This window comes from Salvelinus fontinalis, chromosome 35, assembly GCF_029448725.1.
Source record: "Salvelinus fontinalis isolate EN_2023a chromosome 35, ASM2944872v1, whole genome shotgun sequence".
Taxonomy (NCBI): domain Eukaryota; kingdom Metazoa; phylum Chordata; class Actinopteri; order Salmoniformes; family Salmonidae; genus Salvelinus; species Salvelinus fontinalis.
In genome coordinates, this window is record NC_074699.1 from 15,203,911 (window position 1) to 15,220,072 (window position 16,162).

The window sequence follows — 16,162 nt, forward strand, 5'->3', positions numbered from 1 at the left end:
ATGCCCCATATACTACTCACCACTGTGACCTGTATGCTCTCATTGGCTGGCCCTCGCTTCATACTCGTCGCCAAACCCACTGGCTCCAGGTCATCTACAAGACCCTGCTAGGTAAAGTCCCCCCTTATCTCAGCTCACTGGTCACCATAGCAGCACCCACCCGTAAGCACGCGCTCCAGCAGGTATATCTCACTGGTCACCCCCAAAGCCAACTCCTCCTTTGGCCGCCTCTCCTTACAGTTCTCTGCTGCCAATGACTGGAACAAACTACAAAAATCTCTGAAACTGGAAACACGAATCTCCCTCAATAGCTTTAAGCACTAGCTGTCAGAACAGCTCACAGATCACTGCACCTGTACATAGCCCATCTATAAATAGCCCAAACAACTACCGCTTCCCCTACTGTATTTATTTATTTTGCTCCTTTGCACCCCAGTATTTCTACTTTGCACATTCATCTACTGCAAATCTACCATTCCAGTGTTTTACATGCTATATTGTATTTACTTCGCCACCATGGCCGATTTATTGCCTTTACCTCCCTTATCTCACCTCATTTGCTCACATTGTATATAGACATATTTTTCTACTGTATTATTGACTATATGTTTGTCTTACTCCATGTGTAACTCTGTGTTGTTGTATGTGTCGAACTGCTTTGCTTTATCTTGGCCAGGCCGCAGTTGTAAATGAGAACTTGTTCTCAACTTGCCTACCTGGTTAAATAAAGGTGATTTTTTATATTTTTATAAAACACAAATAAACAAATACCAAAGAATGACTCACAGACCGAGGTCGCAGGTCCCTGTGACTACTAACAGGAATCCCTATGACAGTCGCCCACATTAAAAGTCTCATTGATGTGATCAAAGAGCAAAAGGCAGTAGAGCTGAACTGGAGCAGAATCCCAGCTAAATCTACAGGCAGCAGGATATAAACTAGATCTAATTAAAACAGTACAACTGCAGTCAGAGGAATGTGTGTGGGATTTTTTCCAGACTTGGAAGTGGGATGAGGATGAGGTGAGACGTAATTGCATTGCAATGGGCTTTGGACACCTTAAAAGTGCCACTGTACATGACTACAATCCCTTACAATCAATTAAAAGTGTCTACTCGTTTAGAGGATTGGTTACCACACACCTATACATGTCAGCATAAACAAATGCACACATACAATGTACGCAACACGACACACATATTGAACATATTTTAAAGGCTTCACTGATATGTAATAATGATTTGAGGTACATATATTTGTCCTATTTCACACATGTACAAGAATGTATTACACAGGTGTGAATTGGAAATGTGTATTTTGCGTATCCCAACTCCCCACGAGACACCCTTAGAGAGTGTGGTCACAACCAGCCAGACCCTGGAGCAATTAAGGCCATGTGGCTTGCTCCAGGCCATAGCGACAGATTTTATACCTTGTCAGCTCGGGGATTCAAAGTAGCGATCTTTCCGTTACTGGCCCAACGCTCTAACCGCTAAGTTACCTGTCGCCTGTGTTGTTGCGATGATGTGCTGTGTTCAGCATAGTGGCCTTGCTGACTGAGTGTCCAGAGTCTAGAGTGGCTCTGCACTATTAAATAGCCATAATTTATTCAGCAGCCACCCCAGAGCCCAGGCAGGCCAGGAAGTGATGGAGGGCTGGAGAGATACTATTTGACTGCCTGTTTCACTGCCTGCTCTCTGCTGCTTGGTGAGAGTATATATCTTTCAACCCTGTGTTACAGCTCCTAAGCTAAGAGTACATCACATCTGACTGCAGGGTATGAGCTTCAAAGCGTGAAACAAATTAATTCATTTTGATGGGCAATTTCTGCATACTCTTTACAGTTAGGATTAAGGTTAGGTATTAACTCCGAATGGTTAAGTTAATGGTTAAGGTTTGGGATAGACTAAAATCTCAAAAACAACTTTCTACCGCTGGATTCGAACGTGAAACCTTTTGAATCGGAGGCAATCTGCCTGTTTCTAGTTGTATGCCTTATCCAAATGCCCTATCAGAACCGAAACCTACTTGAAGGTAACAGAGCACACTGTTGCCCTAGAGGCCAGTTTCCACGTCCTGACGCCCTCAGACAGGGATGGATGTCGAATACTGACCTGGCAGGTTAATGCCGCAGTACAAACCTCAATTTATCTCTACCCATTACTGGGGTCAAACTGTCTGGGATTAGGGGCTAGAGAGGGAGGAGCATTTCACCCATATAAACTCAAACAGAAACACACATAAAGTTGGTTGTAAAGGCCATCTGGTCTGTTGTTAGGTTGCTTCCTTGTTGGAGCAGAGTGACACAAGGCTCAGATCTGTCCTGTGGGCTGGGGGATGAGACGATTTAACCCCCCTTACAGGCATCTCCTACAAGCACTAAAATGACCCAGCAGGATTAGGACGTTTTTTTGAACGAAGCTGAGGGTGTAGGGAGAAGACACCAGTCACAATAGGTTCAAAGATCTTTTGTCAGGAGATGTAACAGAAACACCCCAATATATCCACCCTCCCCCTTTAGTCATTTTCTCCTCTCTTCTACCATCACCGCAATCCCTTTCCTTGTCCACTCGTACTGCTCCTCTATTCTTCCTACTATCTTCCCCATCCTCCTCCTCCCTCTCTGCTGTCACTACTGGGGCTACAGTGGTTAGAGCAGATTCTGATTGACAGAGTGAATCCTGCTTCTCCTCTCCTCCTCAGTGGAGCTGCTCCTCTCTGCAGGGCCTGTCAGCTCAGTGAGGAGTCCTGCTGTTTCAATCAGAGGAAAACACCACCAATCAGACCACCACGCCCTCCCATCTGTCCCCATGCCTCTCAGCTCCCCTTCCCTTAATCATTCCTGTCCCCAAAACAGCATTTCTTTTCCCATTATTTTCCAACAGTATCGATAAGCATGCCAGCACAATAAGGAATCATTTGCTATATCCCAATTTCAGCTTGCACGGTTTAATTAAAATTGGAAATGGACCACCTCACATGCTGTTAGGAATGATTAAATAAAAGCCCCAACTCACTCCATGGAGCAGACAATATTATTAGTTATGGGATGACTTTACCTCCCAGGATGGTTCTCAGTGTTTCTTTCGGTCTCAGTGTTTCTTCACTCTCAGTGTGAAGTGTGCTCATGAACACATCAGCCAAGTGGATGAGTGTACAAGCTGTCCATTATTTACACACAACTTAAAGGTTAACTCAATAAATTGCCTAGGCAGACAGGTGTTAAGGAGAGCAAGAGAGAGCGAGAGAGAGAACGAGAGATAGAGACTCGCAGTTAGTTCGTTTAACTAGAGGCAAGTGTCAAGGAGTAAGGGGAAAAATCCAATGGGATGGTAAATACTGTGGCTGGAACATCAAGCAGGATACGTTTTGCCGCTAAGTGCAATAAGCCCAACCCCTCACCACAGGATTGAGTCCACACTAGTGCTATAACACAGTGGGGTGGGGTAAAAGACAATCACTAACGCTGGGGTGGGGACAGATCCTCAGTCCAGTTAGTAGTAGGTGTTAAGTTGCAGTAAAAGGATACAAGCTGTGCTGTAGAGTATGGATTAAGGCACCTTCCCTTTATTGATCTGACTGTACTTTATTTAGGCATGAATCACAGCTTTCTGCCAGACAAAGCGATAGGTAGAGATGGCTGACGCTGTGCAGAACAACTGTGCAGAGCTTGTGTAACTTGTTCTTACTTTTCATCAAATAGAGGGTCCTATTTCTGACAGGGGGCCCGCCCCTATTAGCCGGGCATCATGGGTAAGTGGTGGCGGCTGTAAGGCAGAAGTAATTGAGCATTAAAGCTCTCTAAATCTGTCTGCACATGGGCGGACGGAGAGAAACTACAGGATCAGACATTGTGATAGGCTCTCCCAGAAGGAAAGATTTTACTTTGACGCTAACTGCCAAAAGAGGGAAACAGAATACCTCCAGGAAGCTCAACAGAGGCTGACCAGCGTTATTGTCTAAGACTTTAAATCACAGGTGTCAAACTCATTCCACGGAGGGCCGAGTGTCTGCGGGTTTTCGCTCCTCCCTTGTACTTGATTGATGAATTAACATCACTAATTAGTTAGGAACTCCCCACACCTGGTTGTCTAGGGCTTTATTGAAAGGAAAAACCAAAAACCTGCAGACACTAGGCCCTCCGTGGAATGAGTTTGACACCCCTGCTTTAAATGATAACTCACATGTTGTCCCAGTTGGTGGCGGGATGTGTTGGCATTCCCCCACATCACAACAAAGACCATTCAGTCAGTGCGGTCAGACTACCTGTGGGTATTTCTGTGTAACTGGCTTTGAGATCAACTAGTCCTGCACAGCAATCTGAGGAGGCTTCAGAGACCTTCATGTGATTGCACCTATAGGAACATAGAACTGACAGCAGACCAAAATAAATCCTTCTCATGGTCTTCTCATCACCACATACAGAGGAAACAGGACGACAATAAAATAAGGCATACCAGCATTTATGAGCTCATATTAAAGCAACCGTTTTTGGCTACATCGACGCCAAATTGAGTCTGGTCAAGGCTGATGGCAGTCTTGGCCTCCACCAATGAAAAGTTAAGGAAAGGAAATTAAATTTCAATAAATTATCCAGAAACACAGATTGCCTAAGACTTGATTTACTTCAATGCTTTTATTAACCTACTACAGACATGTACCTACATTTGGTTTGCATGACACACTTGTGTCTTTAATACACACCAAACACACTCATAAACACACAGCGCCCAATGGAATCTGGGCTGCATTACATTAGGGAGAGCAGAGCTAGGTTCTTTAATGTAGCCGAGGCCTGGTCCTCCTCAGCATTCGTTCCACTGACAGACCAAACCAGGGCTGATGTCTGCGCTCTGTGGATGTAAATAGGGGCCTCTTTCTCTAATAATGAAGCGCATAGCATGCCACAGTCCCTCTCAACCTAAAGCCACTAGCAGCTGCTTCTGGTGCATCTGGCAGACTGCTTAGAGAGGCATAGACCGTCCAATGATGTCAGTCTGTTTGTCCCACCCAAAAGGCTACAGGGTGAATTACGGCCCCTCCCTGGAGAGAGGGCAGTCAACCTTGTTTCCAGGTTGGAAGGAGAGGGAAGGAAATAGGGTGTTTGTCAGTGGTGGTCAGTCAATTCCCCAACTCTGTTGTCTGCTCCACCCACATCTCCTTCCTGTGGTCTCCGGACAACAACATAACAATCTCTGAAAACAACGTTAAAGTCACACACTCGGGTTAAAGAAGCTAGAATTAAACAGAAGGCTGCTTTAACGGCAGCAACCACAGCAAGATTGCCCGATAGTGATGCCCCATTGACAGACAAGACCAAAGGCATTCCATGCCTTGCTCAAATGTAACATTACTGCCAAACAGTAATAACAACGCCTTATATAAAGCTAAACTTAGACATTCTGTCAGATTCACATCGAAAGACTTGCAGGCAGAACTGAGTTCACATCAACAGCCACTGAATCAGAGCTTTTTCTAAACTGTTGTGATGCTCTATTCTTTTTAATGCTTAAACTCAGAAAGGAGCAATATTTCAACAATCCACTACTCTCTGTAACAGCTGATGTTATGTCATCAAAACGTTCACAGGAGCCATGTGCCCCTGAGGCCATGTTCATGGCAAGCAAGGTTCTTCTTCCACTTTGTTCCAGTGAAATATGCAGTCTCCGAGGGTGTCTTGGAGGATTTGATACGCAAAAAACACATTTCCAATTCACACATGCGTATAATACACACTTGTACATGTGTATTATAGGACAAATATATTACTATGCAAAGGCCAGCAAATTCCTCCTAGATCCTAAAATATTTTCTTCTCTCCATTCTCCCAGGTTTGGCCATAGCTACAGAGAGAGAGAGAGATAGAGGAGACAGAGAGCGACAAACAGAAAGAGACAGGAAAAGGGAGAGAAAGACAAAGTGAGAGAGAACGACAGAGAAGTAAAGACAGACATGAGAAAGACAGCGAGAGGAAGACGGAGAGAGACGCTAACACTAAGTGCTTTCATAGACACAGTCCTACTGTGAGATATCATCGACATCTGTCTTATCACAGCTCCTCATCAGAACCACAAGTCTCAATCTGACACCAAGGGTAAACAGCTCACCAACCTAGCTGCTCAGAGCATGGACAGACTGGACAGACAAAAACAAGTGACACAAACCAACCCTAACTGTCTCAAGATCTCAAGTAAAATAGTGATGGATGCTGGTTATTGATACAAGATCCTCTACATACAAGATAAGATCTAAACCTGTGTGACGGTGCCATACTGAACACTATGCAGATCTCTGGGTGTCAGCCATATCATCCGTTATCACAGTGGTGTGTCACGAGTGAGCTCTGCAGAAGGCTGACAATTCAATTGAGAGATTGGGACACCAACAAGCAAACAAGAACTGTCTCTTATCTATAAACCTTTTCAAGTGTGAGTTCCAAATATCTCTCCCCAGCGTGAGTTTCTTTATGCGTGAGATGTCAGAATGCACTCACTGTTCCAAAATGTGATTGTTCCGCAACAGGAAAGACCGCGCTGCCCTCAAACCAAGGCACGCGCTGCCTGCTAATTATCTATAGGCTATGTTTCAACTTGGCAATTTGTATTATTACGTTTGATTTTCTAACAAGTTTGAATTGAGGTGTGTTCCACCTCCACATTAATTCACATAGAAGTAGTTTGTGAAATTCACATTTCACTGTTACACTGTAGGCTTTACTGAGCAGGACAAAACACTTCCCCAGTGTTTCCCCAAATCAAGTATGCAGACATGTGCACAGTCTTGCACAAATTTTTCCCCCCTGGCACATTTTCTGTCTGGCGCTAGCATTGTCTTTATTGTTGTTTTCCTTACAATTAATAACTTTGGACATGTGTGTGTTCCTATCAAAGTAAGTGCCTTATTATCTGTATATCATGTTGTCGTTTCTACTGTAGCATACCGTATGTATGGAGCATAATGTATTTACTGTTTTATTCACATGTTTTCAAGGACTGGTGACAAATCATGCATTTCGATTCTTGCATAGATTGTAATGAACACATATGATGTGTGTAAAATACTTTTTTTTTGAACGTTGTATGGGTTAAGAACAGCTAATGTTAAGCTATTTGCCAGCTATGTGTGACACCATGTTTGTTGACATTATACAATGCATTCTGTCCCTGACCATGAATTTACCAGCGCAGAGCTGATAGAGGAAATGGTTCCTTAAACATGTATTAACAGTCATTACTTATTGCACCCAGTGCCACAGAGGTCTACTGACGTCAGCTCTGATTGGTCACTTGTTTTTCTTCTGGACACGTCTTCCAGTCGAGAATAAATAACAATATTTATAGATCTCCTGTTGACAGCAACTCGACTTCAAAGCCCAAAAACATGTCAGTCAAATAACTGTATTAGAGAGAGAGAAGGTAGGGGGGAGAGAGAGCGAGTGATAGAGAGAGAGCAAAGGGAATGGAGAAGGGGGTTTGAGGGGAGAGCAAACACCACGAGAGGGTAAAGAGCTCGGTGTGGAGGAATGGAATGCATTTAGTGAGGATGATTGTAGGTACACTGTCAATTTGGCATGCAGGCTACATACCAATTGCACTTGATTGCACCGAAATAAACACAGTATAGCCTCCAGTATTTATCCTGGACATTCACTAAAAGAGTGGCCATGCTACACTTAACCACCAGTACTCTATGAGCCATTGTTATAGTCTGACATTGTTTATGTAAGTGTTGAGATGGGTGGAGAGGTATTGGAGGATGTTGATATTCCACACAGGAACTAAGACAAAGGAGATGTATTTTCAAAGCCAAAGGCATAGTCTACTCTACATATAGCGAAGAGTCTTTGGGTTTTCAGAAAAGCGGTACATCAATCTTGTGTAGTTATTGTTATTACGCACGCACGCACACACACACACACACACACACACACACACACACACACACACACACACACACACACACACACACACACACACACACACACACACACACACAGATTCAGAATATCAGTTCACAGACACACAGTCTGATGCATGTGGCACACAAGCAGATGGGTCTCTGCCATCCTAAAAATGGGGTGTTGGTATGACAACCACACACGGTGGCGTTGTCCATCTGCATGTGTGCATGTGTGCGTGTGCGTGTGCGTGTGCGTGTGCGTGTGCGTGTGTGTGTGTGTGTGTGTGAGTGAGAGAAGAAACCCACTAGAGATGTGAATTCTCAGTATTTGGGTCTGTCTGTTTAGCTGACCGATGCATCAAGGAGCCATTAAGTAGCTAGGGAGGTATGTGCCTGAATGTGGGGAGTAAGGTTGTAAAGAAAAGATCAGCTGGACTCATCCCCATCATCCTCATTCTTGTCATCTTCATCAACAGTCATCCAGTAGGTAGGCAGACTATTGTAGGCTAAACAGGGACATCACTGGGGTGGACTACAGCCAGAGTGGCCAGGGTTTCAGTGAGCATGTCTCACTCAGCCCCAAGCCTGGTTAGTCAAGACAGGAGCATTGAGAAAAGAAGCGGAATAAAGGGGAGAAAGAGAGAAATCATGACATCTGTGGGCGACAAGAGGCCTCAAGATTATAATGAAAAAAAGGTGGAGGTGGAGAAAGGGGAACATGGTGAGAGTTATTGGGCTGGCTGTACTATATAACCATTTTCACTTTACCGCAAGATTTTATTTAAATGCTCTCTATTGTAACTATTTTTAAAACGGAAACCAATATGCACAGATGACAATCTACCATTATAATTTAGAATGGTGGGATTTATCGTGGAAGAATAATTTCTGTGGCCTTGGAGTTGCTATTACAAGTGTGGAAAATGTGAGAGTGACCTGGGCTTAATAAAACTTGTCTGGCCTCACGTTAACACTGTTTTGAAGTGGAAGACCAAGGGTGTGTTTTTTAAGATGGGTGTAAAGGCAGATGGCCCAGACCCAGACCCAGACCCAGACCCAGACCCAGACCCAGCCTGAAGGAAAAAATATGTTATGTTTTTAAAAACCTGAAGGCTATATCCATTCAATCAAAACCGCTTGGTATGTTTTGTGAAGGGGAAAAGAGATGAAAGAGAGAGGAAGAGAGATACATGGAGATAGAAAGAGGAATGGAGTTCACATGAAAACAAACCCTAATAAGCATGTCCCATTGATTCAATGTCACTTTCACAGTTTTATGGAAAATATAAAAACAAAAAACATGTAATGCAGTACCCTAAAATAAGATTATACAGAATAGTAGGCTACAGAGCTGGCATCATCTTCTGGGAAACACCCATTCATTACAAACAAACAAAATTACAAAGAAGGGAAAAGTTGCATGCAAGCCATGTAACAATGGAATTTCCAACAAAGTAGGTCTAGACAAAAATGTGTATTTAGAAAAAGATCATGCAGAGATTTCCAGTCCTGTAGAACAAACTAACTTCCATGCTGATTTCTTTGACAACAATGATGGCACAAAACTTTCAGCAGATGGATTCCCCAAGAACGATACCTCTGAATGTAAAAAACGTGTCACTCCACAAACCTGTTATTCAGTATCATTCAACGGTATCATTCAACAGTCCTCTAAAATTGTCGTCGCAAATACTGTAATGTAGCATGATTGTTTCTTCGATAAGAGGTACAGTTTCAATCACAACTTTGGTGTGAGATTGTAACACACGCGCCTCGTTACAAACGAGTTATAAACGCGTCAATTCAATTCATAAGCAAAGCCATTTCACAGTGGAAATGTCGGTCAACTCAAACAGAGAAGAATTAACTCCTGACAGCTACAATACTACCAGCGATCTAGGTGGAGTGACGAAAAAATAATTCCATTACATCAACTTCATGGTGTGGTAATTCTGTAGTAAAAGCGAGCAATAATGGGTTTGTAACAATGTATCAACATTGTCAAGTTAGTCAACATACAGACAAACATACTATATTTATTCACGAATGTTGAATAATATCTATGCACACACAAGGACAGAAAGGGATCAGACTGGGCTTTCCTGCATGGAATTCTGCCGTGTTGTCTGTCATTTGATACCCCAGTGTTGAAAGCAAGCTGTGGCTTGTAAGTGAAACTAGCTGTCCTCTGCAGAATAAAATACATATATGCACATACCTTTATAATGGCACAATTTCAGTTTATTCTAAATGCCACTTGATGCGATATTTGTTGGATAGAAGTCGCTATCCTCTCTTCGCTAGTCTTACGGTCATTCTCCCTACAGGAATTTTTCCTTGGGAATTGGAGGTATGGCTGACCGAGTGGGGAAGCGAAAAGGGGTGGGACTTGGAGATGAGGGCAGCGGCAAAGACGACGCTTTGAAACCGTCCATCTAGCCTACTGACAGTTTGAGAATTTGCTTAAATATGGAACGCCGTTTGTGTTTTTGCTGTCAAAAAATATACACGTCAAATAACACTATCTGACGTGTCAAATAAGATTGTTCACCAATCAGGACACGAATATGACTGCCCGTCAGATAATAATTGAACACGTTCATTCATTATCGACGTAATTATTGCACATTGATTACACTATCACTCGTATTTCATGTCACAACGATGCACGGATACGTATGCTATGACGCTGGTCCAGTTTTGTCTGGCGCCGGTGCCGCTGCCGCACGAGCGCAGATTAAAAAGCTAGCTAGCTTTATGGATGCAAACAATGTTATTCCCCAAAAAACATAGAATAACGACATAATCTGTTTCAGTAGCTATAGTTAGCTATCTATCTAGCTAAGTGTCATCATCTAAAATACTTATCATTTATCATTTATAAGACTGTTCTTATTTGATTAATGGTGGTCGGACACACCTATGTGAAGATAGCCACAATAGTGGAATTTGCTGTTTGCATTCAAAATAAAAGTATTTCACTGAAAGTCATGCAAACAATACAAATAGTGGAATGATGCCATAATTGAATAGATCATGCAAAAACGAGGTTGGAATGTTCTTATATAGAATCAACAAAAGGCAATCATTTGTTAATTTGACAAAAATATGTTGAAATCACACTGGACGTATTAGACTAGAATTGCATTGAGGGCATACTTATTTCTCTTTACAGCCTTCCCTATGGATTGTGGATTATTGACAGTGTACTCAGTGACACCCAGAGAACATTAGCGTCGTAGCTCTTATTGCGGGACTCTGAAACCACTGTGAATTGAGACACATTTATTGTACCAGTCAACCTACTATGTTGTATTGAACACTATTCCAGAGGAAAAATAATACAACGTGGATGTTTTGGAGCCTGATAACTCTGAGGACTTTGGGGGGAAAAAGCACTTGGGTACTGAGTAGGCTGATAACCCATTTCACTGATCCCCAATCATTAGGTAAGGCTGTACAGTGCAATAAGAATGCCAATACGCACAATAGGCTGACTGGGGAGGTGATTTCCCACAGACAAAGTCCCGCAATAAGAGCTACTACGCTAATATTTCCGTAAACTCTTCACAGTTGTGTTCTCTGGGTGTCACCTAGTAGACTGATACCCAATTTCAACACTCCAACCATGTTTAATTAACATGATCAAGTCTAAATATGGCATGATTTCACCAATTGTAACCTTTTGCATCACTTTCAAAGAGGAACTTTTATTTTAAAGGCGAACCGCAAATTCCACTATTATGGCAAATAATTATTGTGGCTTGCTTCACAACACATAACCCGGTCCGGTCAAGCCATAGTATTGTAACGACCCTGGGTTTAGAAACGAGGATATCGACTCTGCCGCTCAAGCATGCTTTTGGGGCACAGTCGATATCAAATTAAATCTAATTTTATTTGTTACATACACATGGTTAGCAGATGTTAATGCGAGTGTAGAGAAATGCTTGTGCTTCTAGTTCAGATAGTGCAGTAATATCTAACACGTCCCCAACAACTACCTAATACACACAAATCTAAAGGGGTGAATGAGAATATGTACATGTAATGATATGGATGAGCGATGGCCGAGCGGCATAGGCAAGATACAATAGATGGTATAAAATACAGTATATACATATGATATGAGTAATGTAAGATACAGTTGAAGTCGGAAGTTTACATACACCTTAGCCAAATACATTTAAACTCAGTTTTTCACAATTCCTGGCATTTAATCCTAGTAAAAATTCAGTGTTAGGTCAGTTAGGATCACCAATTTATTCTAAGAATGTAAAATGTCAGAATAATATTAGAGAGAATGATTTATTTCAGCTTTAATTTATTTCATCACATTGCCAGTGGGTCAGAAGTTTACATACACTCAATTAGTATTTGGTAGCATTGCCTTTAAATTGTTTAACTTGGGTCAAATGTTTCGAGTAGCCTTCCACAAGCTTCCCACAATAAGTTGGTTGAATTTTGGCCCATTCCTCCTGACAGAGCTGGTGGAACTGAGTCAGGTTTGTAGGCCTCCTTGCTCGCACACGCGTTTTCAGTTCTGCCCACAACTTTTCTATAGGATTGAGGTCAGGCCTTTGTGATGGCCACTCCAATACCTTGACTTTGTTGTCCTTAAGCCATTTTGCCACAACATTGGAAGTATACTTGGGGTCATTGTCTATTTGGAAGACCCATTTGCAACCAAGCTTTAACTTCCTGCCTGATGTCTTGAGATGTTGCTTCAATGTATCCACATCATTTTCCTGCCTCCTGATGCCATCTAGTTTATGATGTGCACCAATCCCTCCTGCAGCAAAGCATCCCCACAACATGATGCTGCCACCCCCGTGTTTCACGGTTGGGATGCTGTTCTTCGGCTTGCAACTCTCCCCCTTTTTCCTCCAAACATAATGATGGTCATTATGGCCAAACATTTCTATTTTTGTTTCATCAGACCAGAGGACATTTCTCCAAAAACTATGATCTTTGTCCCCATGTGCAGTTGCAAACTGTAGTCTGGCTTTTTTATGGCGGTTTTGGAACTGGCTTCTTCCTTGCTGTGCGGCCTTTCAGGTTATGTCGATATAGGACTTGTTTTACTGTGGATATAGATACTTTTGTACCTGTTTCCTCCAGCATCTTCAGAAGGTCCTTTGCTGTTCTGGGATTGATTTGCACTTTTCGCACCAAAGTACGTTCATCTCTAGGAGACAGAACACGTCTCCTTCCTGAGCGGTATGACGGCTGCGTGGTCCCATGGTGTTCATACTTGCGTACTATTGTTTGTACAGATGAACGTGGTACCTTAAGCGTTTGGAAATTGCTCCCAAGGATTAACCAATCTTGTGGATGTCTACAATTTTTCTTCTGAGGTCTTGGCTTATTTTTGTTTATTTTCCCATGATGTCAAGCAAAGAGGCACTGAGTTTGAAGGTAGGCCTTGAAATACATACACAGGTACACCTCCAATTGACTCAAATGATGTCAATTAGCCTATCAGAAGCTTCTAAAGCCATGACATAATTTTCTGAAATTTTCCAAGCTGATTAAAGGCACAGTCAACTTAGTGTATGTAAACTTCTGACCCACTGGAATTGTGATACAGTGAATTATAAGTTAAATAATCTGTCTGTAAACAATTGTTGGAGAAATTACTTGTGTCATGCACAAGTACTATAGTTTGTTAACAAGACATTTGTGGAGAGTTTGAAAAACGAGTTTTAATGACTCCAACCTAAGTGTATGTAAACTTCCGACTTCAACTGTATGTAAACATTATTAAAGTGGCATTTAGAGTATATTGTATAAAGTGACTAGTGATCCATTTATTAAAGTGGCCAGTGATTGGGTCTCAATGCAGGCAGCAGCCTCTCTGAGTGAGTGATTGATGTGTAGCAGTCTGATGGGCTTGAGATAGAAGCTGTTTTTCAGTCTCTAGGTCCCAGCTTTGATGCACCTGTACTGATAGCGTGCTGATCTTCGGGCTAGAAGGTCGAGGCTTCGAGACCTGCTCCCTGCCAGTTTCATTACAGTATAGTAGTCAGATGAAGCTAGCTGGATGACTAAGTAGCTAATACTCACATGGATTCCTAAATCATTGCTATGAATATTGAAAATGACTGCAGTTTCTATTGTTTATTGTTTTCAGGCTGGTTGCATTGGTGCTAGCTATGTACTAAGCTAAAGCTAGCTAGTTACCCCAGAAGTTGCTAACATCTGTATCAAAGATATTTGCAAACCTTTTTGATCCTGCTCGTTTGATCCTGATCTAATATCAAATGCTTACACAGACGTTTTCACATTCGGTCGAACAAATCAGGCCTTATTACTACCAACACGGTATTGTACAGCTTTGACAGTGATCGTAATGGTGGCGCTTGGCTTGCACATGCAAATTCAGCACACACAACATTCTATAATAGAATTGTGTTATTTGACGTGCATCATTTTTGACATGCAAAGACTCAAACGGCGTTCCAATTTAAAAGGCCAATCGAATTGTGCATTCACACTTTGATTGGGCATAAATCACAAACCCTGTGCAAAGGTTGTAAACTATTTAATTCCATCCTTTTGCATTAACATAGCAACTGTATCACTCACATTTTACAACATTGTATTTATGAGTCATGGTTAAGACCAGATTCCTTTTCACAAAAGGTTTAAACAGTCAAGGAGATAAGAAAAAACAAGTAAGGACATCATGTAGCCAACTGTGAATATCTGTAGCCTACCCCTTGTAGAATGGAAATATGGGAAGAATATCCTTGATTATATAATCATATCCATGGTTAAATAAACAGCCAATGTACTGTAACACGTTTTGCTGAATTGCAAATGTCTCTTACATATCAAAGACAACGATGGAGATTAAAAGTGTTTTTCTTTCAACATTTTAAGGAAGAGGATCCAAGCTTTCTCTCTTTATGTAGGCTACAACTTCACAGAGTGCGACCTAGATACCTCTACGGTGTGTGCTTTCTCACCAGTAATAGTTTTTTCAGTGCATTACATCAGCCTCACTGTTGGAACTCAAACATCTTCCTTTGATAAATTATGTATGTGATCTTCGTTCTCCAGAACATTTGTGGCAAACACATAAAGTAATGCTAACATTTCGACACATTATACACTCTTTCAATGGATTGAACATATATCTCCACCAAACTGTTAGATCTTAAATTACCCAAAAATTGGGTGTATCCATGGAGACTATAACACTTAGCAGGGTGCTAGATCCACAAAAAATGCTTCAGTTGATTGATGATGGCAGGCGTGGATTACTCTTTGCACAAGCTCTGCAGTACAGAGAGAGGGCCTGCTGCCAAAGTAACTCTCTCTCCCTAGTCTATCATTGTCTGTGGGAGCCTGTCCATCAGTGTGGAGTGGTCTGCACCCCCTCCCAGGGAGACAACCAGGGAGCCAGAGGGGGTAAATTAAACCAGAGGGACTGAGGAGAGAACATAAAACCCCTGCCAGAAAAATATTGTATTAATTTAAGGGGAGATTTTAATATCTCGCAGTAATCTATTCCATGAGTAAGGGCAAAGAGGATACTAGCCTCTATTACACTAGAATATTAGTGTAATAGTCTTTAGCATGGGTTTTAGCTATAACTAGTGCCTATAAGTTTTCCTGGCTGGGTCAAGAGGTCAGGAAAAACTCCTGACTCTACCCATAAGGTGTTGTATTGGGCGTACCTGAGGTTAGAGGTGAAGGACGAGGTGGAGGTGAGAAGGTGAGCGACGGAAAGAGGCACATCCCTTCAAATCAATGATTTCATTGTGTTATGTATAATCCTGTCTAACTGTTATCTGTTATAACAATTGCAGCTTTTCTTCACCCTGTGGGGGAAGAGGGGGTGGTGAAGAATGCTTCAGAGAGGAGTGCAACAATATGAAGGCCAAGGACAGAATGACATGTGCACTGTCGTGGGCGCTCTGACTGCACTCCTCTCTCACAGCACTCTCTCTCCTGTTCCCTAGGGAGCTGAGCAGGCCCACAGGCCTTCTCAGGATGATTGTTAATAGCTGATGATGAGGTCACTTCCCCTGGTGTTTCCTCTCCAACTCCACACAGCCAGGAGACTCACATAACTGTGGTCTGGGTGGAGGGACTAGGACACTGATAGAAATTATGAAAGGGGGAGTCCATCCTTTTTCTAAACCATTATTACTACAGGTTTGCGTTGCTACTCAATTTGTTTTGTTTTGTTTGCCTGGCTGATTTTAATTTTTGCAAGTCTCAGCTGGACTGTACAGGAAGTATGAGCATTATT

General features: G+C 42.2%; 1 protein-coding gene across 1 annotated transcript in view; it reads right to left on the reverse strand.

Moving 5' to 3' along the window:
- Nucleotides 1-10,273, reverse strand: part of LOC129834358 (coiled-coil domain-containing protein 102A-like) — a 72,473-nt gene extending 62,200 nt beyond the window's left edge. The window contains exon 1 of the mRNA XM_055899274.1: nt 10,118-10,273. The gene's annotated coding sequence lies outside the window, so the exon portion shown is untranslated. The remainder of the gene's footprint in view (nt 1-10,117) is intronic.
- Between the last annotated feature and the right edge of the window lie 5,889 nt (nt 10,274-16,162).